The sequence below is a fragment of the Callospermophilus lateralis genome, chromosome 7 (assembly GCF_048772815.1).
Source record: "Callospermophilus lateralis isolate mCalLat2 chromosome 7, mCalLat2.hap1, whole genome shotgun sequence".
In the NCBI taxonomy this organism is placed as follows: Eukaryota; Metazoa; Chordata; class Mammalia; order Rodentia; family Sciuridae; genus Callospermophilus; species Callospermophilus lateralis.
Genome location: NC_135311.1, coordinates 69,189,954 through 69,217,163, shown reverse-complemented (window position 1 = coordinate 69,217,163; position 27,210 = coordinate 69,189,954). Strand labels below are relative to the sequence as shown.

The 27,210-nt window shown below is 32.6% G+C and overlaps 1 pseudogene across 1 annotated transcript in view; it reads left to right on the top strand.

Annotated features, from left to right (window-relative positions):
- Positions 1-27,210, top strand: part of LOC143405196 (glycogen debranching enzyme-like) — a 73,440-nt pseudogene that overhangs the window by 8,704 nt on the left and 37,526 nt on the right. The window contains exons 2-21 of the transcript XR_013091997.1: positions 1,839-2,049; positions 2,566-2,732; positions 3,602-3,805; positions 6,963-7,140; positions 7,302-7,413; positions 11,132-11,252; positions 11,581-11,683; positions 11,774-11,871; positions 13,223-13,360; positions 14,220-14,407; positions 16,195-16,318; positions 16,924-17,087; positions 17,391-17,492; positions 17,598-17,749; positions 17,865-18,019; positions 19,650-19,774; positions 19,863-19,975; positions 20,089-20,219; positions 23,361-23,494; positions 26,997-27,133. The product of XR_013091997.1 is annotated as a glycogen debranching enzyme-like (transcript). The remainder of the gene's footprint in view (positions 1-1,838; positions 2,050-2,565; positions 2,733-3,601; positions 3,806-6,962; positions 7,141-7,301; positions 7,414-11,131; positions 11,253-11,580; positions 11,684-11,773; positions 11,872-13,222; positions 13,361-14,219; positions 14,408-16,194; positions 16,319-16,923; positions 17,088-17,390; positions 17,493-17,597; positions 17,750-17,864; positions 18,020-19,649; positions 19,775-19,862; positions 19,976-20,088; positions 20,220-23,360; positions 23,495-26,996; positions 27,134-27,210) is intronic.

The window sequence follows — 27,210 nt, the reverse complement described above, 5'->3', positions numbered from 1 at the left end:
TAGAATTGAAAAGAGTTAGGGTCTTGCTCTGGACTAGGCTTTTGCTGAAGGGAATATTGTGGCTCATTTAATCTTCTATTCAGACCATTAAATCTTTTTCCATATTCAGCATTAAGGCTATTTTCCTCCTTTATTCACCTATTCATGGGAGCAACTCTAATAATTTCCTTCAAGAACTTTTTCTTTGTGTTCTCATTCTGATAAGAGAAGCCAAAATACTTACAGTGGCCTAGAAGGTCTGTATGATCTAATTACCTGTTTCCTTTCTTTTTCCTTTCCCTCACCTTATTCCAACCCAGCTATACTAAGCTGCTTGTCATTTCTGAAACCAGCACATACTTAAATACTAGTTTTATTGTCCTATTTTCTTTGCATAGTCAGTGCTTTCCCTAGATGGCCATAATAGAGATGTGACCAATTACCTTACTTCTCTCACACCCTTTAGCTTCTCAATTACCATCCTGTTTAAAATTTCTGCCACCACATTAACATCTTTCCTCTCCTCCATTGTCCTTAAAATGCTTATTTCCCCTTTTTTTCTCAATATATGTCCCCTCCTTTACTTATTTATTTGTGAAGTTCATTGTTTAATATGCTCTTTCCTCTCTAGAACTCCAGCACTGCAAGGGTGGAATAATTTTCTATTTTGTTCCCCATAGGTGCTCAGTCTTTAATGTTTTATTATTTTATTGGCTATTTAATAAATCAGTCATTATAGTGATTAGTATTTCCTATCTTCTCAAAAATATTTCTTAAGTATTAAAAATTATAGTTAACTAAATTTCCTGCTGCCTTCAGTTTTTTTTTTGCCTATCATTAATTGAGATACATCATATTTAGAAGCTTTATATTCCTAACAGACTGGAGTGTAGTCAAAACTTTCACATTCTAACACTTGTAACAAAAGTTCAAAGTCTTCCTTAAACCAACCAAAACTCTTCAACAGTAAAGACTTAATTATAATGGGGTTTTGTTATTGTTGCCTCTAATGATAAGTACTTGTAATACAAGTCTCAGGTATAGTTTAATAGAAATAGTATGACTTGGGAAAGAATGGGAATATCTTGGGTGTCAGGATTCCAACAAAGATTTTAATAACTAAATCATGATGAGTAGGGATAGAAGTTCATGTGGAAGTTCATGTACTCACTCAGAAGAACCAATGTGTACTTCCCTTCTGATTCCACATTCAATGATGTGGCTTCAATAGCTTTAGATTACCCATGGTGGAATTGTTCTTATCAAGAAGTCAACAAGTACTACAAGTTAGTTTTTCCCACCACCCCAGCCAGTTGATACATCTTTGTTAGCATACCACTGTATTTCAGCAGATATCAATATGGGGCTCACATGCCTTCAGAATTATGAAAAGTTCAAACTCTGCCTCTTTTGAGTTTGACTTCTTTCACTGAAGACTTGTTTTCTTTGTAGAGTAGGATAGTTGTCCCAGTATACCTCCCAAGTTTTATATACAATCTCATACTCTTGACACCATAGAGAAACTCACTTTCTCTGCTGCAGTTTGAAAAATACTGAACAACATCTTCACTCAGATGCCCACCTCTGCACAAGTCAATTTAGGGGTGAGGGTAGGGTGCTGTGAGGGGTTGAGGAGATCAATATAAATAAGGATGTAAGAATTTTCACATCTTAAAGTAACTATGTGAATAGGAATCAGTTTACAGGGAAAGAAACAGGACATTGTGAAGCAGATGGTTCCACAATGTTTACTATACTTGGTAAAACAAAATGCAGCTAAATCAGAATCTTGGTTTTTATAATTCTTTAAATAAAACAGTATTTTTAACATAATTTTTTAAAATATGGTTTTTATTTAGGGTTTGAACTACAGTTCCGATTAGGCCCAACTTTGCAGGGTAAAGCAGTTACTGTGTATACAAATTACCCATTTCCTGGAGAAACATTTAATAGAGAAAAATTCCGTTCCTTGGATTGGGAAAATCTGACAGAAAGAGAAGATGATTCTGATAAATATTGTAAACTTAATCTGCAACAATCGGGATCATTTCAGTATTACTTCCTTCAAGAGTAAGTGAAGTTAGGTGTTGTGTATATGGGGAAAAAAGTTAATTCATTGTAAAACTTGAAGTTATGTAATTTATAAAAAGTTATCAACCATGGCAGTATAATTTTTACATTGCCTTTTGAGATACAAATAGAATATGGCTCTTCAATTTCTATGAGATTATCTAGTCTTTTCCTACAACCTGATTATAGGATGATATTTATTTAAGTGTTCTGGCTATTTCTGATAAATTCTAGTACATTTGTTTTTCATTAAAACAACATTATTAGATATTATGTATATTGTATGTGGTATAATTATATAGTTATTGTGCAATGTAGTATTAACTGTGTAATAATGCAGAATGGGTAAAAAATTGTTTTCCATTAAGTTTTGTTGCAACTTTGTAAATTATTGTATGTGTTAGAAATAATATAATTTTAAATAGGATAGTTCCTTCCAGTTATTCAGATACTAGAAAAATCTCACTTTTTCCCTCTCATTAAATGGAAAATTTTAATTTTGCTTTTTTTCCTTAGAAATGAGAAAAGTGGTGGAGGTTACATAGTTGTGGACCCTGTTTTACGTGTTGGCAGTGATGATCACGTGTTACCCTTGGACTGTGTTACCCTCCAGACTTTCTTAGCCAAGTGTTTGGGACCTTTGGATTAATTGGAAGACAGACTGAGGGTTGCAAAAGAGTCAGGTGATGTCAGCTTGGTTTCTTTTCCTTTTCTTTTTTAAAATAAATGTAATTATCCTCTGAAATACAGATTTCAGAGGTTTTGCTCCTACTTCTAATTTCACCTCTTAATATATTTAGTAATTATATGAACCATATGAAAATAGAACCATATGAAAATTTTTAAAGTTGACCCTTTTTAATCCATAAAAATGTCAAGTTATGTTGTTCAACTTAAGGACATCTATGATAAAATGTGATCATTGTTATTTCTGAGATTTTTGCTTTGACATATAAAACCAGTAGCAAACTATTAAAATGTAGAGGAAATATATTATTATATAATTTTAATTAATAAATATTGACTTTTCACATGGAAGGCATGAGCTGCCAACAATACTTACAATAAGATAAAACTTATTTTACTCTTACATAAAATAGGAGTAACATTAATTTTCTATTTTCAACTTAAATGTAGGATGAAGAAAGGAATGAAAAGTTCACTGGCATAACTATGTACTATAAGTACTGTAAAACATTAAAATTAGGAGATGAGTATATACTGATATTTTTGTGTATAAATATATCTATTCAACAAATAGAAATTGAATCCCTAATAATAACTAAGCATTGTTTTGTGATTTTTTTCTAGTACACTATTTTATTACCCTGGTCCTGTAGATGAGGACACTGATATTCTGAAAGATATAAGTGGACTTGCTTAAAGTCTCTTTTGGTACAGCTAGAATTTGAACCTAAGTCGTTGACTCCTTTTCCAAAAGCATGGTAGCCTTTTTATTTTACTTAAGAAAGTTTACATTGATATTTTTCTTAATTTTAGGTTGGTTTTGTTTGTTTTTTCTTACAGTGGTCTTTGTTGTCTTGCTTTTCAGGTTACAACATGATTCATTTCACCCCACTGCAGACACTCGGACTATCTAGGTCGTGCTACTCCCTGGCTGATCAGTTAGAATTAAATCCTGATTTCTCAAGACCTAATAAAAAGTATACATGGCATGATGCTGGACAGGTCGTGGAAAAACTGAAAAAAGAATGGAATATTCTTTGTATTACAGATGTTGTCTACAATCATACTGGTATAAACTTCATTAATTTTGATGAGAATATTAAATTCTGATTATTTCATTCCTCAATATTTTATATAACAGTTTGTTTCAGTGATGGGAACTGAACTCAGGGCTTCAAAACTGTTAGGCAAGCATTTAACTATCAAGCCACATTCTCATTCCTTATGTAATGTAAATTTTATAGACATACATGATGATAATATCTTTCAACTTCAAATATCACTGTATATGGTATCACTTTTTTTGTTCCAAGAAAACAGTGCTAGTTGAAAATATAGTCAATATATAATTTGTATGTGATATTTATAAAAAGAATCATGATAGAAAGGACCTAATAATCATATCTCAACATAGAGTATTAATACTTTCCAGACTAACAAACATATTCTGTATTGCAAAATATCTGATACTATAGCATGTATGAAAAGAATTACATGATTTCTACTACTGGGGAGAAAATTATCCGTAAACTCTCAGAAGTTAACTCTTCACGTATTAAAAGAGCTTTAGATCATCTCCAGCACCAAAAAAGATGATTTTTGTTCCCAAGATACCTTAGCTATATAGAGTTCTATAAAATGTACCAAATTTTCTCAACTGATGATCTTCAAGGAGATAGTTATTCCTCTTACCTGTCGTAGCAACTGAGTCTGGACTGATGATGCCTCTGGGCATGTATTCAGTTTAACCCATTATACCTTACAAAATATTCTGTAGGCCACAATGTTGAAGAGTGTGGAGACCACTAATTTGCATATGTATAGAACAGGAATTCTGGGTGGTTCAAAAATTCAAGAAATTTCATGAGGTATTTTCCAAGTAAACATAAGAATTATGAAGATACTTAAAAAATTTATTGATCTATTTCATCAATATAGATGATAATCTCCAACAATAGCAGCAAAATTAGGTTGAAAAAATAGATATATTCTAACATTGGGTGTTTCTTTGTGTTCCTGGAAACCAGGTTTCAAAATCTACAGTAAAACCATTGTAATCTAAACAACTAAGTATTCATTACTTATAAAATTGACAGTGTTGGTAATTACTTAGGCATCTATAATATTATTTATGTCAAATTCATCAAATCATGTGATGGCATTGTATTAGTTACAAATGGTAAAAGTTAGAATATGGCTTAGGTAGCTGTAACACAGAGACAGAAAAAGTGACTTAACATTGAGATTGTATGTAGATTTTACAAAAGATTAGGTAGGCATTTCAGGACTAGAGTACTAGCTCAATGTGCAGGGAAAGGAGGCTGTTTCTCTTGTAGCTCTGCTGTCTCCATTGCTTTGCTTACAGCTCTTAATCAAACATGTCTGCTCCAATTCCTGTGTCATATCCCACCCAGAGAAGATGGTAAAGGGAAGCTATGCCTTCTAAGTGCATGGTCTAGTATATGTGTTACTATTGATCATATTGCGAGACAATTACTGTTCTTACATTAGATAAATGCTCTTCATATGCTAAATGTTCACAGGATAATTTTCAGAGACTTTAGTTGATTGTATTTTATAATTCTCACCAATTGTTTTGCTGGGGATAGTACTTGCTGAGTTCTATACTACTGCACTCCAGAAGTCTATAGAGTGGATTTCTCTTTCATGTAAAATTAGAAAAATACTTACACTACCTAATGTTTAGAATTCTTTCACTTACCACTTGATTTTGTATCAAAATATTGAGAAAATAAATAGAATTTTAAGATTTTACCCTTAAAAACAATTGGGTAGAGTCAGACATGAAGATGGCCAGCCTCTTAGGAATCTGAGGCAGAAAGATTGTTTGAGCCTACTAATTCAAGACCAGTTAGGGCAACATATCAAAAGAAAAAAAATCAGGATATCCTTATCATTTATCCTTAACATACATATCTGTGTGTGTGTGTGTGCGCGCGCGCGCGCACGCACGCGTGCCCACGCACACGTGCACAGTCCTCAGAATCAAACCCAGGGCCTTGCTCATGAGACTACCACTAGGTTACATCACCAGTAAGTGAAAATCCTAATGGGATACAAATATGACTACATTTTGTCTTTTTAACTTGAATTTCAGTGAATGTGATGATAAATCTAGGGGGCAGTATCTTGGTGCCAATTTGGAGAACTATCAGTTTAACTATTTTTTTTTTTTTTTTTGGCAGTACTTGGGCCTTGTGCATTCTAAGTAAGTTATTCTGCCACTGAGCTATATCCCCAGCCCTTTTTATTTTATTTTGAGACAGGGTCTCACTAAGTTGCCCATGCTGCCTTATAACCTCCTGATTCTCCTGTCTCAGCCTCTTACATAGCCTAGATTACAGATGTGCACACCAAGCTGGGCTTTAATTTCACTTTTATTATATGATTTCTGCTCCTTATATATCCTGACTTCACCTAAGTGTTTATTTATTGTGGGTATAAATAAATAATAACTAAATTGCTTACTAAATAAATGACAGAAACTAAAAATGATACTGATTCTAAAATTCTGTAAGAGTGCTCACTGAGTAAATAAGACACAAACATGGTCATCTCATCAGCACAGCAAAGTGGTCACAATCGCAGATTCTGAAGAGAGACTTACATTAATTCCTCTGGCCAAATTACTCAACCCTTGAGCCTTAGTTCCTCCTCTATGAGAGGAACATAACAGTATGTTCTGTATTGTGTGAGAGGAAATGAAGAATAACAAAGTGTATTTAACTGCATAGAACAATTCTGGGTGTGCAGTAGGTATTACTTTCCATTTTTCTAACCACTTGTATTCCTCAGTATGAATTCAGGGGGCATTAGTTCACTGTAAACATAAAACAAATTGGGTCTAACTTTTGTCTATTTAAAAAATTAAATTAGCAATTTCTCAATCTCATAAAAACAACATATTTTACCCTTTAGGATTAGCTATGCAAAGATGTTACTTGTAAAAGAACTAATTTTTCTTCCTTTGTGTTTTCCTAAGCAATATTTAAGTTAAAAAACAAGTGTATAAGAAGATACCAAAACCAAAGTTTTTTTTTCATAAAACAGAATCAGTATAAAATATCGATATCTAAATATAGAAGGAAGTGGGTGGTAGATGTTGATATTTCATCTTTAAACTTAACATAGATACCATTTTCAATTTAATTACAAGATATGAGTTTTCTTTTGTTCAAATTTATTTGTTTTTATTTTTTTTTAAGCTGCTAATAGTAAATGGATCCAGGAACATCCAGAATCTGCATATAATCTTGTGAATTCTCCACACTTAAAACCTACCTGGGTCTTAGAGCACTCTGGCATTTTTCCTGTGATGTTGCAGAAGGGAAATACAAAGAAAAAGGAATACCTGCTTTGATTGAAAATGATCAACACATGAATGTAAGTGTTTATACAGTAATACCACACTAAATCAAAATAACAAAATTTCTTAAGTACAAATTAAATATATAGCTGAAAATTATTTATAATAAGTATTTAATATGTTAAACAATATTTGGTGAAATATTTAAAAATATGTTTTAACTGTTAAAATTTTTCAGTGTATTCGAAAAATAATTTGGGAGGATATTTTTCCAAAGATCCAACTCTGGGAATTTTTCCAAGTAGATGTTCACAAAGCAGTTGAACAATTTAGAAGACTTCTAACACAACGTAAATAGATGCAGTAGATTGTTCCTATCAATTTTAAGAAATTTAATATTACTTTTAAAAGGATAACTCCTTTTTTTTCTTGGTTAATATTCATTAAATCTGTTGTTTTGATACAATAGTTTTGTTATTTTTGGTATTTGAAAACTGATTCTGGAAGCTGAAACATCTAAAGGGCATGCTCTAATAATAAACCCAATTTTCATTTTATTGTTGGCAGAATGCTCAGAATATAGTCAAACTCAGCATATATTTGTTAAAAGCATGAATGGGAATTAGGTAGAGCAGGTTACTTCAGCTGAGAAAGGCTTGAACAAGGCTTTGAAATCGAGAAATGTGAATCTTCTGCTGTCTAAGGTAAGAATCTTAACTATGTAAGAGGGACTTCCAACCCATGGTGTTCACCACAAACACCCTCCTTACAACTAGTGAGACTGAAGCTAGATATTAGCTAATAATAAAAGGTAAAGAAGTAAATATTCAGTTAAGGATGTAACTAATCTAGTTAATCAGTGTCCCCTTAACAAAATAAGAGGAAAAAACATACTCAAAGAGAACTTGAGGTTTTTAGGAGACAAATTAGAAAGGATTATGAAAAAAGTATCTGCAAGTAGGATGGGATAGCCCAGCAGGGAGGATGTTTGGGAACCCTGGAGGGGTTCTTTTAAAATAGGAAATTTTCTTCCTTGTCCAGAGACCAAAACTAGAATAGGACCCAAATATACTGCCTTTGAAGTAGAAATGAGTTTACCTTTACATTTAAGAACTCAGTTAGATTCAGGCATCAACTTTTACAAGTATGTATCATCATAATACAGGAACTTTTAGTCCTGATTTTGCTTCATATTTCATTCACCAAAAATTTCTCTCTCCTTTAATATTTATAAGTAGTATCATTTATATGTAATATGTGTGCTCATTATAAAGGGAAAAAGCCCCAAATAGTTCAAAATATAATAAAATACAATGTGCAACTTCCCCTCCTACAAAACATACTTTGAGGGAACTACCAAGTAATAGTTTCTGTGTTTCCTTTCAGATTATTTTTGAAAGAAATTCAGATTTTACATGTGGTTTTACATAATTCTCTCTGTAAACTATATATATATATATATATATATATATATATATATATATATATATATACTCGTTTTATATTTGTATATATGTTATATACTTTAAACTAAAGCATGGACTATTTAATTTGTTCATTAGTCGACAATATGAATTTATTATAGTTATTTCTCTTAACTCCCAAGTAGCAATACACTGTTTTAACATACTTTAACTGTTGGGATTGTGACTCAGTGGTAGAGTACTTGCCTAGCACGTGTGAGGCACTGGGTTCCATTCTCAGCACCACATAAAAAATAGATAGATAAATAAACAAACAAACAAACAGACAAACAAATGTTTAAAAATAAAAAGAGTACTTTAACTAGCTTTTTTCCCCCAATTTTTTTGTAATTCTTTCATTCAATGCATTTTTATTGATCCACCTACTGTGTGCTGGACACTCAGGCATGAGAATACAGTGGCAAGCATAGCAAGAACCTTCCCCTAGTGGAACTTATATTCTTATAAGCCGTACTATCTAAAATATACCCTGTATATGTATGTTTATTTGCTATATAAGTAGATCTACAGGATAAATTGTTATATGTAAAACAAGTAGATCAAAGGATATGCAAATTTCAAATACAATAGATATCATCAAATTGCTTTTTTAAAATTATTCCTACTCACATGTTTTGAAAAACTCTCACCAACATGTGATACCAATAATCTTTAAAATCTTTTTTCAATCAGGCAAATCATCTTGGTATGTATGGTTAAATATCTTGTCTTAGTTGATATTTCTTTTTATATTAATAAAGTATCTTTTCACATGTTAATTAGCCACTTACATTTCTTGCACTAATTGTGTATTAGTATTTCTTTCCATTTTTTATTGGACTGTTTGTCCTTTTCAAATTGATTCATTATTATTGATGATTCCTTATTATATAGGTGTTAAATATATTCTCTTAGTATGCTGTTGATCTTTTAAATATTGCTTATGGTGCTGTTTATTTTCAATGTAGTCAGTCTTTTCTATTATGGCTTTTCACATTGTGTTTAGAAAAGGCTTTTCATAAACATACTGTTTTTTTCTAATAATATTATTCATATTTTTCAGTAAAATATTTTATGAAGCTACAATTTATGTGTATTACATGAAAAAGGTATTTAGCTTTATTTTTTAAATGTTGTTAAATTGATAATCCATAATTTTACACTGATTTGAAATACAACCATAATACTTCTTTAGTGTATAGCCATATCCTAAATATACTTTAGGCTTTTATCTGTGTTTTCCATTTATCTACCTTCAATTCTATCAATACTAAAAACTATTTATTGATACTACTGGTATAGATTTGTTTTTTTCTTTCTCAAGCATTTTTTAGCAGTTTTACTCTTCCAGATGAACCTTAGAAACTGGGTTTTAAGAATCTGTTTTATTTTATTGCTTGTGTTTTTGTAAGCCATTTCAAGGTCTCTTTAGAATAAAACAAGGACAAATTAATTAATTAATGGAAAATTAAGCCTAGTATATAACAAAGGAAAAAGCCCACAAATGCTTTATTTATAAAGAAACAGGCCAAAGGAATTTATTGTGAGGAAGGGTTCTTCAAAGGAAAACTAGAAGCAGGAGGCTGTGGGGGAAGTTAGCCTAATTGGTGACTTACCACTTGCCCAGTAATTCTTCCTCCTGGAGGCAGCTGGCACCTCAAGACTAGTTGGGGCACTGGTCTCTCTCTCCGTCTCCCGGGAGTTGTGTTTGAACCTGGGGCTGTTTCACCCAATAAATTCCTCAGTATAACAGAATTCTCTCTGAGTCAGACATCCGCAAAAGCAATGGAGTGGTCTCAGATCAGTGAAATTGCACCAAGTGTTCTCCAAAGGGTCTACCTCCGTTTAGAGTTGGCTCAGATATGCCCACCGTTCATTCCCGCCTTCCATCACAAGTACTTCTTTCAGAGAAAGCAAAGAAAGTCAAGTTTTTAATAAGATTTACTTTAGAATTGGAAGCAATCTTTGAGGAAACACAACTCCTGAGGTTAGACTATTTGGTAGCATTTGAGAAGAAAATGCTACTACCAAAGTCCAGATGTCATAAAGTTTAATAAGTAGGGCTGAAGGAGTTGAGTATTTCCTGGCACTCATAAAGCCTTGAATTTGATTCCCAGCAGTGTTAAAAAAGAAGAAGCAATAGTAGTAGTGGACATTGACTGAGAGCAAAAAAGTGGGGCTTAAGTTGAACTGATAACAATCCCTATGTTTGTTTGTTTTTTGTTTTATAATGATATTTTTGTCTCTGTGTGTTACCCCCACCCACTGTGTGTATGTGTATGATATGTGGTATGGAGATGATAAGCAGGAGGATGGAGGAGTAGGAAGATGGTTATGAAATTAATATTTGTTTTATTTTCTATGAAATAATTGTATATTTAAAATTTGAAATCAGGGGCTGGGGTTGCGGCTCAGCGGTAGAGCATTCACCTAGCACATGCGAGGCCCTGGGTTTGATCCTCAGCACCACATAAAAATAGATAAAATAAAGGTATTGTGTACAACTACAACTAAAAAATAAATATTTAAAAAAATTTAAAATCAGTGACAGTTATAATCTCCCTGTGAATATTTGCATTTAAGCACTCATCTTTTCTTCTTTCAGGAAATAGAGTAACCAAGTCTGATCCGAAGTAGTATCTGAAGATTATTCAGGATCCTGAATACAGAAGGCTTGGCTGCACTGTGGATATGAACATTGCACTAGCGACTTTTATACCACATGAGTATGTTGTTTGTTTTCTTTGTGAAATAAATACTGCTACTACTTATAAACCATTATGGCTAGTATAATTTTCAAAGAGCTTATTGAAATCCTTCATATGAAATGAAATAGGCACCATAATTCTACTTCAGCACATGACATATTCATGTTTTTTATTTGTGCCAGGTCATATTCCTGTGCATGTATGTAACAGTCTTTACTGTTGGAAAAGTTTTTCCGTCATAATAAGATTCTTATGATTAAGATTTCTATGCCTCTTGTTAGAAAAATTTCATATGTAAGTTTTGTAAAAAACGTTAAATAGGTTTGTATTGCTTTATCTGCTCTAGCGATGGGCCAGCTGCGATTGAAGAATGCTGTAATTGGTTCCATAATAGAATTGATGAATTGAATTCAGAGAAGCATCAACTCATGAATTATCATCAAGAACAGGTTTTACCTATATTTATTGCTTTTATTTGAGTCTTTAAACTATTTTTTTTTATTGTTGATGGTGATGCAATATAATTTAATGTTTTCCAGGCAGTTAATTGCCTTTAGGGAAATGTGTTTTATGAATGACTGGCTGGCCATGGTCCTAAACTAGGACCTGTCACTAGAAGATATCCTTTAGTTACCAGGTATTCCATTTTCTTTTCTTTTCATGAAAGATTAAAAACTAAAATTTGTTTTTAACTGTGAATTAACCTAAATGTTTCCTTTAAAGCACAACTGCAGTACATTTATTAAACTACGAGGGTTTTGATTTGGAATTAGGCTTAATTGTGTTAGGCAAATCTTTAGTTAGAAAAATGATCATCCATATGAACAAATTTATAGTTGTTATTTACATTAATGTTTCTGGAGGTCTGCATACTTAGTGTCTTAGTCTGTTTTCTGTTGTGGTAACAAAATACTTGACGTTGGGTAATTCATAAGAAACAAGGTTTAGGGGCTGGGGACGTGGCTCAGTAGTAGAGTCTAGCACGTGTGAGGCCCTGGATTCAATCCTTAACACCACATAAAAATAAATAAATAAAATAGTTGTGTCCAACTACAACTAAAAAATAAATATTAAAAAAAGAAGCAAGATTTAGTTTTGTTCAAGGTTTTGGAGACTTGAGAAGTCTAAGAGTGTTACACTAGCATTTACTCAGCTTCTGGTAAGGGCCTCCAGCTGCCTCAACTCATGATAGGAAGGGGAAGGGCAAGTGAACACATACGAAAGAGACAAAGCAGGAGGGGCAGTCTTACTTTCTAACAACCCACTCTCTTGATAACTAATCCAGTCCCTTGTGTGAGTCTCCCACAAGAAAGGCATTAATTCATTCATGGGGGCTCCACTCATATGACCCAAGTACTAAAAATAATGCCCATCTTCTAACACTCTCACATTAAGAAATTAAGATTCCAGCACATGAACTTTTGGGAGACACACTCAAACCATAGCAGTTAGTGATAAATACAGTGTTAATCAAATTGAGCAAGCATTTAGATCCTTATTTTCTCCTCCTCCTCTTTTTTTTTTTTTTTTTTTTTAAACTTTGGACAATGCTGGGCATTGGGCCCAGGGGCTCCACAAGCCATCTACCATTGAGCTATACCCCAACCCCATAGTTCTTTACTTTATAGGTAAAATGTAACATAAATTGGGCAACTAGAAGATAGTAAAAGCCTTTGAGAAGTAGCATCAATATCTCAATTGTTTTCTTGTGATTTTAAGAGGTTTTAAAAATTCCTTAAAATGTTAGCATTATATATGCTACAATGTTAACTCCATTCGTCAGATCCTATTAGATTTACTGCCATTTGGGGAGGTAAATAATGTTTATTGATTTTTCACCTATATTGAAGTTTTTTTCCCAGTAAATGGTGTCACACTAATTTTATTTATTATACTCATAAGGAAAGTTTAATTTTTAATGTTGCTAATTCAGATTCTCTCCAAGCAGTTTCTCTGTGTGGATTTAATATTTAATTTTATCTCTATAGGTATTTTACTTTCCCATTTGAAGAAATGGCCTTATCTGCAGAAGAATCTGATTCACCTTCCAAATAAAGCTTGTTTTTTCATGGCACATAATGGATGGGTGATGGGAGATGATCCTCTTCGAAACTTTGCTGAACCAGGTACATCACTTTTGACTTCTCAATGGACAGGGAAAAAATTTCATAGAAAGTTCAATATGATCTGTTTTTTTGATTTGTTTCCCCACTAGGCTAGAGGTTTTTAAACTGTTTCACCAGTTTGAGAGAGAAGAAAAGGAGGTAGAACTTTGAAACTAATGCTGTTATAATTACATCTACATAAGAGAGATTTTCAACCACTGGCCAGAGAGGTATTAAGGTATTTGAAAGGCAGTTATACCAGAAACTAATTTTTTTTTTAGGTTCCCCTCACTTACTCTAGAATCTTGTTTTCAACAACCATGTTATTGCCGGGAAGCGTTTTATAGGAAACACCTTGATATGTATTTTTTTCAACAGTTTAGAATTAGTAGTTTATTATTGTGACCTTAGAATTGATTCAGAAATCTTATATGCTGTTATTTAAGAATATAACCTTGGGCTTAAGTATTTCTGCCCTTTCTCTTCTAACCATTCTAAACGAAAAAAAGAAATTCTTCTATATGCCATGAATTTAATATAACCTCTTGCCAAAATTGAGTAGCAAGTTGGAGACAGAGCCTTAAAATGTTTTGGTAGAACTATAGTTATAAGAGTCTATGATAATACTATCACTATTTTTCCTCAGGAAATAACTTGGAATTTTGAAATTGAGCTCAAACTTTTAGAAGAGACTATAAGGTGTAATTTTTGCCACATATATCTAAGATAGAAAACTTTGTCCTATATCATTTTAGATATGATTTTAGCCAATAAATCATTTATGGTAGAAATAATGCAGTTTTAAAATGGTATAGTTCCTTGAAGTAAATGTTTTTATTCTATTTCTTAAGCCATTGAAAACAAACTTCTTTTTTAACAAGTTCAGATGTTTATTTAAGAAGAGAACTGTTTTGTTGGGGAGACAGTTTTAAATTACACTATGGAAATAAACCAGAGGACTGCCCTTATCTCTGGGCACATATGAAAAAATATACTGAAATAACTGCAACTTATTTCCAGGGAGTGCGTCTTGATAACTGCCACTCAACACCTCTTCATGTAGCTGAGGTATAGAAAAACAATTCATCCACATTAAGCAAATATATTCAAGATTTCTTCCCAGCTTTCCTCAAGTAGACTATACAGATAGCTAGTTGAACACAAGCATTGATTTGGCATTGAATTATATTTTTGTATAATTTGAATAATTCTAACAATCTTTAAATGCAATTGTCAAGGAATACTGGGTTATAAAATGTTTAGCAAGTTAATTTTTAAATTTTAATTCAGGAAGAATTCAGGAAGAGCGATCATATTTGTCAATAATTCCATTTTTATCAATTATTTATGAAAACAAAAGTGTAAATATAACTATTGTCTATTCCTCTTTTGGACTTTTTAAAGCAAATTTTGAATAATGCCAATATTTATAATATTATCTTCTACCTAATACAACTTTGTAAATAAATACTTATAATTTTAATCTTGCTAATACTATCCTTGATAGCTTCCTAGCAACAATTTTTTGGAAATACATGCTTATCTGAAAAATACCTATTTCAATAATTTTCTGTAATATATATGTCTCAAGTCCTGTGATGAAAAATTGATTTGATTTTTGAGAGATTTAGTAAACATTAATTAAGTAAACATGAAATAAGAACATTGGCTGATAGAACATTATTTACCTCCCCAAATGGCAGCTCTTTGTCTTCATATTGTGCTTTAACAATAGCAAAAAAATATATACATGTATGTACACACAAATATATACTTATAACATTATGGCACAACTAAATGTTAAAGCTAACTTAATTCACTTAATTTTAAGTTATAAAATCCTCTAGGATTGTGCTTGTTAGGATTCCAGGTATTTTGTTATCTTTTATGTAAGGATATGTTAAAACATTTTTGGAACCAATCTAATTTTTTTATTATAAGCTACTATTTTCTGATTCGGTGTAGCATCAATGTAGATCATAAGTCTCAGAGGTAGAAATTGTAATGAGTTTAATCTATTTTGTCCTATAATCCCATATATGGAATGCATATAAAAACTTAATAGAGTATACAACATAGAATACATATTATATAATATGATTAATTATATAATATAAATTTGATTAATATATGTAAGCTCTAGATTATGATTTTTTTACCTGTTTTAATGTACCTATGTCAATTTCATTGGAATATTTACAGAATTGAAAATGGGACTCAGTGGCTTAAGAGTTTGTTATCTGCAGGCTTCAATTTGGTCGTCAGACCTAAATTATACAATTGCTAAATAATTCACCAGGAAGGAATTTATCATTAATTACTTAGGAAACCACCTGGAAATTAACAGTCTGACTAGATATTAAAAACAAACAAACAAGGGCTGGGGTTGTGACTCAGCTTTAGAGCACTCACCTAGCACGTGCAAGGCCCTGGGTTCGATCCTCAGCACCACATAAAAGAAAATAAAATAAAGGTATTGTGTCCAACTACAAACTAATATATATATATACAAGAAGCAGGGAGAAATACTGGCAGAATTGCAGTGATACAGGTTACATTTTTTAAAAGCACTAACGTTTTTCTTCTTCTTTTCTCCCTTGTGTCCCTATCTCTGCAAAATCTAAACTTCTTTTTAACTGCTTTACTCTACATATTCTCATATTCCCTATGTTTGTTGGTTCTGTTTGTTGTTTTGTCACATTTGTACATCAAACTTTATTTGGAATTCTTTCTGAATTTTCATTTTGTCTTACCATATGTATCTTCTTGTGTTAAACCCATGCCTAGTCTTGTCTCCTCCCTTCCTTCCTGTCTCACTTTTCTCTCTTTTACATGTGTAACTGTGCTTTTTTCAGTACATGTTGGATGCTGCTAGGAAATTATAACCCAATTTATATGTAGTAGCTGAACTGTTCATGGGAAAAGAAGAACTGGACAATATCTTTGTTACTAGACTGGGCATTAGTTCCTTAATAAGAGGTAGGCTTGTTGAGGTGTCTTTCCCATTTAAAACTTCAGCTTTTGTTTAAGTGTACTAAAAGACATTTAGTAGTTTTTTAATGTAATTCTTAATAATTTTCAATACAATTAATATTCTTTTGGATAATCTATGTGAGAGTTTCCAATCTAACTCAATCTATTTTTATCAGTAAATATTTGTACTTTGGGGTAAAAGATCTCATTTCAAATCACAAGGTTGGCAGGATGATCTAATGGCTCACAATCGAAACCATTTTTTGTTGTTAAAAATATACAGATCTGTTCTTCATTTTCTACCTGGGTATATGATATAATCTTTAGATTTTTTTCCTATAGATTTTTGTATAGCTAACATCTCAATAAACACCTGAGGTTTACTTTTTTCTATCTGAGCCATCTCTCCCCCTAAGTTATAAAAGACTGCTTTGGTCACTTAAACTAGTAGACATTTAGTAATTATCATTAATTACTTAGGAAATTGCTTAAAGAAGTTTTATTTTTGATTATACTGATGTGTTCTTTATTTTAAAAATCAATTGTGAAATTTAACCTTTTCTTGGACATAAGTAATAGAGATTGTTAAAATGTTCTGTAATGCTCCGCAGAGGCAATGAGTGCATATAATAGTCATGAAGAGGGCAGGTTAGTTTACCGATATGGAGGAGAACCTGTCAGATCTTTTGTTCAGCCCTGCTTGAGACCCTTAATGCCGGCTATTGCACATGCTCTGTTTATGGATATTACTCATGATAACGAGTGTCCTATTGTGGTAAGCATCATTCCATTTCTTGTATCTACTTATTTTGCTTGATATATTGATGTTTACTTATCTGCTATTTTGTGGCATGAATATCCACATACTTCAAAATAGTATCTTAGATTTAAAAGCAATTATAGCTTATGGTTTTAAAGATGTTCTTTTGTTGTAGAACAAATTAATGTATTTTATAGAAAGTGTTTGTGTAATTATTTTTTATTTCATTATGATACAGAATTTTACTTATTTATTTTATTATGATACAGTGCTTTTCCTTTGAAAGAAAGTATATTTTGCTGTTTAATTGTTTCCTAGCATAGGTCAGCCTATGATGCTCTCCCAAGTACCACAATTGTTTCTATGGCATGTTGTGCTAGTGGAAGTACACGAGGCTATGATGAACTAGTACCTCATCAGGTTTGTTTCTGTGTTGTTTTTTAAAATTCATATAATTAGCATTTTTATCAAAAAACTCTCATTGTAATTAAAATGTATACATGGCCAAGTTTTACCGTTCTCCAGATGTCAGTGGTTTCTGAAAAACGGTTTTATACTAAGTGGAATCCTGGAGCATCCCCATCAAATACCGGTGATGTCAGTTTCCAAAGTGGAATTATTACAGCCAGGCATGCTATCAATAAACTTCATCAAGAGCTTGGAGCCAAGGGCTTTATTCAGGCAAGAGACCAAGTTTCCTAAATGTCTTTCTGAAAGTTTACAGGGAAAGACTTATCAGTTTGAGCACTCATTTCCAATTTGAGTGCTAATTAAGTGCTTTTTTTTCACTTCTCAAGTGTATGTGGATCAGGTTGATGAAGATATAGTGGCCATAACCAGACATTCACCCAGTATCCATCAGTCTGTTGTGGCTGTATCTAGAACTGCTTTCAGGAATCCCAAAACTTCATTTTACAGCAAGGAAGTGCCTCAAATGTGTATCCCTGGTCATGTAATCTAAAAATTGTTATTGTAATTATATCATTATATTAAATTATCCTATAATGCCATATACATCATCATTATATGTTCTATATAACAAATGCAAGTATGAATGTAATTAATAAGAGGAATTACAAATTTTGGATAACTTACATTTTTATTGCATGGAACAAAATCTGGACAGAAATACACTCAAATATTAACCTTTTTTTGAATTTTTAAATGGTTTGTTTACATCTTAATACATTCAGTTTTCCCTTAATATGTATATAATGAACATGTATTTGTCTTATACTCTGACATAGATAAATATTTCTTTTTATATGTGTGACATACATTTATATATGTGTGTATAAGTATGTATTGCATTGGCATACATACACATATATAAACAAAAATGGAAAATAGTCTAACATGATACTTAAGATTCCTTGCAATCCATCCTCATCTACTATCCTAGCCCTGCATTACTCTACTGTTTCAGCCAAATAGATGTTTTCACTGTTTCCCAATAAGTCTTATTTCTATCTGTATATGATTTATATCCTTCAAGGACTAAAGTTCCACCTCTTTCAAAAACCTATACATACTCAGTGATTTTTCTTTCTAAAGATATAACAATCATATTCTATGTCTCTCTTTTGATACCTAATTATAATCTATATCCCTGAGATATGTTATTATTTCTAGACTTTTTTCTAGATAATTATATTTTCTTTTCTTGTTATTACAGATAGTATATTATAGCATAGCATGATTCTGTGTAAGCAGCAACAGTACGACTTTGGAGAGTCTCATAAAAATAATCACATTCTATAGGTGTTCATTGCTGGTTGCAATATAATTCCAATCTTTAAATATTATCAACCTGAATAGTTTTAGTTTTAAATATTCCTTACTTTCCTTAACTGTTAAATTTATATTCAGTAATCTCATTGAATCTTTACTAATATTCATAGATTTTTTTTTAAAGAGAGAGTGAGAGAGCAGAGAGAGAGAGAGAGAAAGAGAGAGAGAGAATTTTTAATACTTATTATTTTTAGTTATTGGCGGATACAACATCTTTGTTTGTTTGTGGTGCTGAGGATCGAACCCGGGCCGCACGCATGCCAGGCGAGCGCGCTACCGCTTGAGCCACATCCCCAGCCCAATTCATAGATTTTTGTGTTTATTTTCTATTTTTTTTTAGTTGTCAATGGATACGATTTTATTTTATTTATTTATTTTTATGTGGTGCTGAGGATTGAACCCAGTACCTCACATGTGCTAGGTGAGCACTCTACCTTTGAGCCACAACCTCAGCCCTATTTTCTATTTTTGATGCTGGGGATTGAACCCAGGGCCTCCAGCATGCTTAGCACATGCTCTACTACTGACCCGTGCTCCCAGCCCCATCCCTTCATAGTTACTTTTACAGAACTCCATCACTGTACAGTATTATCTCAGGTTTTGTTTTGATCAGTGATGATTCTTAAAACATTTCCATCTGTTAAGTCTACAAATTGTGATTTTAAGTGTATTTCGTATTTTGTCATTCAGTTTTTAATAAAATTTACTATGGTTGGTAATATTCTTATTTAAATTTTGAATGTACATTAGGAACAATTTTTTGTTAACTTTTTAATATATTTGTAGGCAAAATTGAAGAAGTAGTTCTTGAAGCTAGAACTATTGAGAGAAATACAAAACCTTATAAGAAGGATGAGAATTCAATCAATGGGTTACCAAATATCACAGTAGAAAGTAGAGAACATATTCAGGTATTTGGGATTCACCTCTTTCTTTTATGTTTAATATTTTAAGGTCATGAGAATTATTTGTTGAATGGATTTTCATATTTTTTTCAAGCTTAATGAAAGTAAAATTGTTAAACAAGCTGGAGTTGCCACAAAAGGGCCCAATGAATATATTCAAGAAATAGAATTTGAAAACTTGTCTCCAGGAAGTGTTATAATATTCAGGTATGTTAATTAGAGTTCAAATTATTGACTTTACTTATATTTAAAACAGTTTAACTGTAAACTTTGAATAAATCACTCCTAAAAATCAACCATTTTTTATTAACATCATTCAGAGTTAGTTTTGATCCACATGCACAAGTTGCTGTTGGAATTCTTCGAAATCATCTGACACAGTCAGTCCTCACTTTAAATCTGGGAGCCTTATTGTTGACAACGCAGATCCTATTTTAAAAATCCCCTTTGCTTCATAAGTATGTCTTATTTTATAGAGATTTAACATTTTAATAACTGGTGAGTTGTTGCTGTCTTGATTTAAACATGTTAAGGGTCCTCTCTGTCCATACTACTTAAAGTGTGGTGCAGGGACCAGCAGTGTCAGCATCAGCTGTTGTTATCCTATTATATTATCATTCATGTGGGTATTCACAGGGGTGCTTTCTCATTCTTGTGCAGTCTTTCTTCAGATATAGATACATACATGTCTACATAAACAGAGACCCACACACAATTTTATTGAACTGAGATTAGGTTCTATACATCACACTCTTCACTACATCATTTTTTAAAATTTCAACATATTATTCTATTATATGGCTATACCATGATTTATTCAATCATTTTCCATTTTGGACATCTAGAATGCTTCTTATTATTCCCTATTATTTATGTCTTTGTACATTCTTCTTGGAATAAATCTTTAATTATTCACTTTCTATGTGTTCCACTAATACTGAATAATATGGGTTTTGTAGCTTAGATGTAGGTTCAATTATAGTTTCATCACCATCAATGATTTTAGACAAGTTATTAATAACTTTCTTCAGCTCAATCCTCATCTGGGAAAAAAGAGCTTATAATAAATAGTATCTTCCTCTTAGGTTTTGTAAGGATTAAATAGGGCAAATACAAACCACTTATAATAGAATGACTAGCCCATAGAGGGCTTGATGTGTTTGCTCTCATTCTTACTAGGATAAATTTCCAGAAATTAAATTTTGGTGTTAGATTGTATTATAAGATTGTGTCTTTCAGTCTATACTGCCACATCTTCTCCAGGAAGATTGTACTAATGAGAATATTCAGGTCAGTGTTAGAGTGTCCATCCTTACCAATACTGAATAGATATTATTGTAATGCAGTATGCTAAAGCTGAGTATAGACCCAGACTAGGTAAGAATTATTTTTTTTTGATTCTTATTAGCTATAAGAAATAAGACTGAGTGCCTGTTAATGGAGAGTTGTGAGAATTATTCATATAAAACACATCATGTTTAACACACAGTAAATGATCATAAATGTTAGTTATTACTAATTAAATTGGTAAATATGAAGTATAAAATACTTTAAAATAACATCTCAACATATTAATTAAGTTTTTTGTCCATTTGTATTTATCTGGTGAAATGTCATTTTATATATTAGCCCATTTCTCTTTGGTGTTAAATTTTTTGTTGTTTTATGAGCACATTTATTATTGAAGAAATTAAGAAAGAATTAAGAAATTAAGAATTAAAGAATTAAGAAATTCAAACCATTCTTAGCAAAGTAGCTGCTAAAAAAACAATTTGCAATAGATGTATGTTTCTGTAGAATGCTTATAAAAGCACATTCCCCCTTGAACCTACTCTGATTATTTCAGGGCAAGGGCAAGAAATCTGCCTTCTAAACAGCTTTCAAGGTTATTCTTGTGGAAGGAGTCCACTGGCTACATGTTGGAAAATAATGCCCTAAAGTGAAGTTGATATTAAGTCTGCAAATGGTCAATCTTGATTCATGAAATATAGCTGTGAGGAGAGAGGCTGAGATAGAGACAAAGCACAGCTCTAAGCCAAGACAGAACAAAAAGACAAAGAAGGATGTATGTTCAAGAGGACATATGTTCACATAAAATTGCAATTATGTAAAGTGAAGTCACCTGAGCAACCAGAAATACAGGAAAATACAACTCAGTTATATTCATCTGCAGTCAGTTTTACAGTCTCAGTGCTAATTGAATGAAGGGAAATTAAGGCCACGACACTTAGACTTTCCTCTGACCATTATCAAGAAGCATCTTTTTTTCTGAGAAGATGCTGGTTTCTTGAATGATGGAACTGAGGGGCAGTGCAACCTGATACGAAAGATGGTGCCAGGAGAGAAATACAAAGGCAGAGACTGTTGTTTCTTAGGTGGTTAACGTTGACTTTTGATTATCCCTTTATTGATCCTTTGATAGGTATTCCAAGTTTTTAAGATAAACAGCATAAAAAGTTCTTTATGTCACACTTATCAGGGAAGAAACTAAGTCTAACTGAAAGGATTAAAAAATAGACTTATAATATAAAGTATATAAAAAACCAAAAGATCTTTGTATTCTCCCCACCCCACCCCCAGTACTAAAGATTGAATCCAGGGATGCTTTACCACTGAATCACATCCCCAGGCCTGTTTATTTTTTTATTTTGAGACAGGGTCTCACTAAGTTGCTTAGGGCCTTGCTAAATTTCTGAGTCTGGCCTTGAATTTGAGATCCTCTTGTATTGGCTTCCTCAGCCACTGGGATTGCAGGTGTGTGCCACCACAGCTGGCTCCATCATGCCTTTTTTTTTTTAAATTTATTTATTTTACAGAAGAATATACATTTGACGTTTAGTACACAAATGGAGCACAGCGTCTCATTCTCTGGCTGTACATGGTTCAGAGTCACTCCAGTAGTGTAATCATACATATATATAGGATAATAATGTCTGTCTCTTTTTACTGTCCTTCCCTTCCCCACAACCACACCTTTCCCCTGACTCCTTTGACTTCCCTGTACACAAACCAGTGTCCCTTCATTTTTCCCTATCCCCCACCCCACTATGGATCAGCATTCACTTATCAGAAAAAACATTCAGCTTTTAGTTTTTTGGGATTGGCTTATTTCACTTAGCATGATATTCTCTAGTTCCATCCATTTACGTGCCTATGTCATAATTTCAGTTTTCTTTAAGGCTGAGTAATATTCCATTGTGTGTATGTATCACATTTTCTTCATCTTTCCTCTGTTGAAGGGCATCTAGGTTTGTTTCATAGTTTAGCTATTGTGAATTGAGCTGCTATAAACATTGATATGGTTGCGTCACTGTAGTATGCTGATTTTAAGTCCTCCATCATGCTTTAATCAATAAAATTTGGTACTTTAATCATGTACTTGGTTTTGGAGTAATATTAGTTGTAATTTAATTTCTAGCATTTTGTGCTTCTTGGTTACTATTTATAACATATATATGATGTTTATTTTAATACTGAGTTCCTAAAATGTACATTACCAAGATACTTTATAATGCAGGTTTTATTCTTTTGCTTTTATTAAAAGCAAGTAAAAGTCAGTATATTTAACCTTTTATCTTTGTTTTTCAATTCTTAGTATTGCCTCTAAATTAACTTTGACTGAGCTAAATCAGATACTTTACTGATGTGAATCAGAAGAACAGGAAGATAGTGGAGGTTGCTATGACATACCAAACTGGTCTTCCCTTAAATATGCAGGTCTTCAAGGTAAGCAAGTATAAGAATAGGCAAACTTTTTATTTTTCTTTTACAGACATACGATATCTTCCTTAAAGAAATAGAAGTATGGGCTGAGAGTGCAACTGCCTGGGTTCAAGCTGTGACTCTGCTCCATACTCATTGACCTTTGGCAAGTAACATAATCTCTCTGTACCCCAATTGCTGCCTCAGTAAGATGTGAATAATATTGACTAATTCAGAAGGCTTCATGAGGAGTAAATAAAATCATTCAAGTAAAACACTATAACCAGGGTGTAGCACAAAGTATTCACTCAGTAAATGCTACCTAGAATTACTGGTTCTGTGTCATTTGTTCAAATCATTTAGAATTCTTAAATATACTTTAACCTTAATTAATATTTTTTGACTTGGTTTATTGTGTTCAAAAAGCAGAATATGTTTGTTTAGGCTTCAAAAGAAACTGAGTTATATATACAACACATTCTTCTTTCTTCTTCATATAATTGGACTAATTGGATTTTTGTTCTTGTTGCATATTTGTTTCCTCCTATAAAAGGAACTTATAAGGCTAGGGACATGGCTCAGTGGTGGAGTTCTTGCCTAGCATGCTGAAGGCCCTGGGTTTGATTCCCAGCCTCTAAGGAGAGGGGGTGGGGACCAAACTTATATCAGTATATTATGTAGTTAGAGTATTTATAAGATAGATTATAGAAATAAAATATTTAACTGTGAGTTTATTATTAATCTATCTGGTTGGTAATATTTTCCCAGATTTTTGTATAAGAAATTTGGTTTATCAAGTCCATATTTCTGGTTCATATAGTTTCCCATTTGTCATTCCGCTTTTTTTGACCTTTATTTCTTTGTCACTTAACCCTTCTTTAAGGACCGGATTCATTTTTACACCTTCCATAAAGCCTTTCCTTTTTTATTTTTTTATTTTTATTTTTTAATGTTTTATTTTCATTGCAGTACCAGGGATTAAACCCAGGGGTGCTCTTCCACTGAGCTGCATCCCCTGCCTTTTTTATTGTTTAATCTTGAGACAGAGTTGCATAAATTGCCCAGGCTGACCTTGAACTTGCAATCCTCCAAATGCAGCCTTCCAAGTTGCTGGGATTACAGGTGTCTACCATCATGCCCAGCTGAACCTTTACAAACTACTGCTTTCTGCAGTAATTTCTTTGTTCTACAGATAGAAACCCATTTCCTTTATTTACTATACTTTCTGGAATATATTACCTTATTTTGGTAATTATAATTTTTTTGAATGTTTATCATTGTATTTAAGAAGCAGGCTCTAAAACTAGACCTAGGTTCCACTGAGTAGCTGCATAACCTTGGAGTAGTTAAACTCTCTTTGGTTCAGATTTTTCTTTGCAAATTGTCGCTAATAATAGTGTCTACCACAAGGGATTGTTGATAGAATGAAGGGAGTTAATGCATTTAATACACTTAGACAATAGTGAGTTCATACTAAGCACTTAGGAAGTGTTTACTCTAAAATTCTACAAAGATTATAACATGAGAAAGAAGAATGTAGCTTTTAATCTTTTTTGTGGTTCTTGTCTTCAGCTTTTATACCTCCTACTAAAGCAAGCACATAAGTTCTAGTAAATTTTTCTGAGACCTGTTGTATTTATTGGCAAAACAAAGTATTTTGTTCTATTAGTAGTATGTAAATATATACCTGTTAGTTGTTTTAAGCAGTTACCCTACTCCATTTTCACTCTAGCTGTTGTTCCTTCCTCCACACTTAATTCCATCCCTTTGGTCACTGTCTGATCTGTTTTCTGAAACACTGTTACCATCATATTTCATTGTTCAAGAGTGGTACCAATATTTACTGAGCAACATTCACCTTTCACAAAAGTTTTAGGACATATGTAGAATGTTATTTTATACTGTCTTGCTTTCCATATTTTTTTTGTACTTAAGGTTTATTTCTCAAATTTTCCTTCCCTTGAAGGAAAAACTTTATCTTAAATTTATTTATTTCCCAGAATATACCATATACACAGTTCATGGATTTATTAAATTCTAACTAGATTTAGTTGATATCACTGAAACCAAAATAACATTTTTAATAAGGTGGGAATGATTAATTTTTAATTTTTATTTTTATTGGTTCTTTTTAGTTATACATGACAACAGAGTGTATTTTGATGTAACTATATAAGCAGGGAATGTATTTTATTCTAATTAGGACATCATTCTTATGGATGTACACCTTGGTGGGATTCACAGTGGGGTATTCATACATGTACATAGGAAAATTATGTAAGATTAATTCCACTACCTTTTCTTTTTCTATTCTCCCTCCCTTCCCTCCATTCCCCTTTGTCTAATCTGAACTTCTGTTTTCTCACCACCCCGCCTTATTGTGGGTTAGCTTCCACATATCGGGGAAAACTTTTGTTTCTGAGGATTGGCTTATTTCCCTTATCATGATAGTCTCCAGGTCTATCATTTACTGGCAAATGTCATAAAGGCTGAGTAATACTCCATTGCGTATATATACCACATTATTTTTATCCATTCATCTTTTGATGCGCACTGAGATTTCATTTCACTTCAGTGAGAATGGCAATTATCAAGAATCCAAGTAACAATAATAAATGTTGGGAAGGATATGGGGAAAAAGGTACACTTATACATTGTTGGTGAGACTACAAATTGGTGCAATCACTCTGGAATACAGTATGGAGGGAGATTCCTTAGAAAACTAGGAATGGAACCACCATTTGACCCAGCTGTCCCACTCCTTAGCATATAGCCAAACAATTTAAAATCACATACTACAGTCATACAGGCACATTATAGCAGCATAGTTCACAGTAGCTAAGCTATGATTATCTTGTTGAATGATAAAAGAAATGCAATTGTTCTTTCATTGAATAACAGACTCTGCTATGTACACAGACATTCTAATGCATCTATTTGAGAATTTTGCCTAGTAATTAATAATTTTGCCTAATAATTAATAATTTTGCCTAATTGAGAATTTGCCTAACATCTCACTTTGATAATTTCTTACTTTGGAGTGCCTCCTCAGAGTCCCTCTAAAGCAAGCTTTATTCTTCTTATCACCATAGGTATTCTTGCTTTCTCTGAGACCAGTTCTGTGATTTTCTTAAATCTTGCCTGAATAATAACGAATCTACCACTTTTTAACATGGAAAGATACAGGATTATCAATTTTTTTCTCCTTTATGCCTTAAGGCAAAAATAAAAATGCCAGTTGACTTTGAATATTATAACATTTAAAAAAGTAGGCCAGTGCCATAAGTTATAATTTTGGGGAAGCTTTGTATGAATTGTGGCAGTAGTCTCCCTCAACACGCCTTTGCATCCTGGTTCCAGTTCATACCGCCACACTTTCCTCCTACTATCCTGAGTCCCATTGTGGACTAAGTGGCCATTTTGTCTGCTTCTCTGTTCACGTCAAATCATCAGGGACTAGCCATGACTCGTCTGTGGGACATTTTGACTCTATCAGTAATGCAGCATGGTATATCTGAATTTTCAGGGCTAATGTCCATATTGGCAGAAATAAGACCAAAGAATGACCTGGGGCATCCTTTTTGTGAAAATTTGAGATCTGGAGATTGGATGATCGATTATGTCAGTGGCTGGCTTATTTCACGATCAGGAAATATTGCTGAAGTAAGTATTAAATAAGTAAGCTGTGTTCTAGTCCAAAATAAGCAAAGGCACAGTAAGAATTTTATATATATATATGA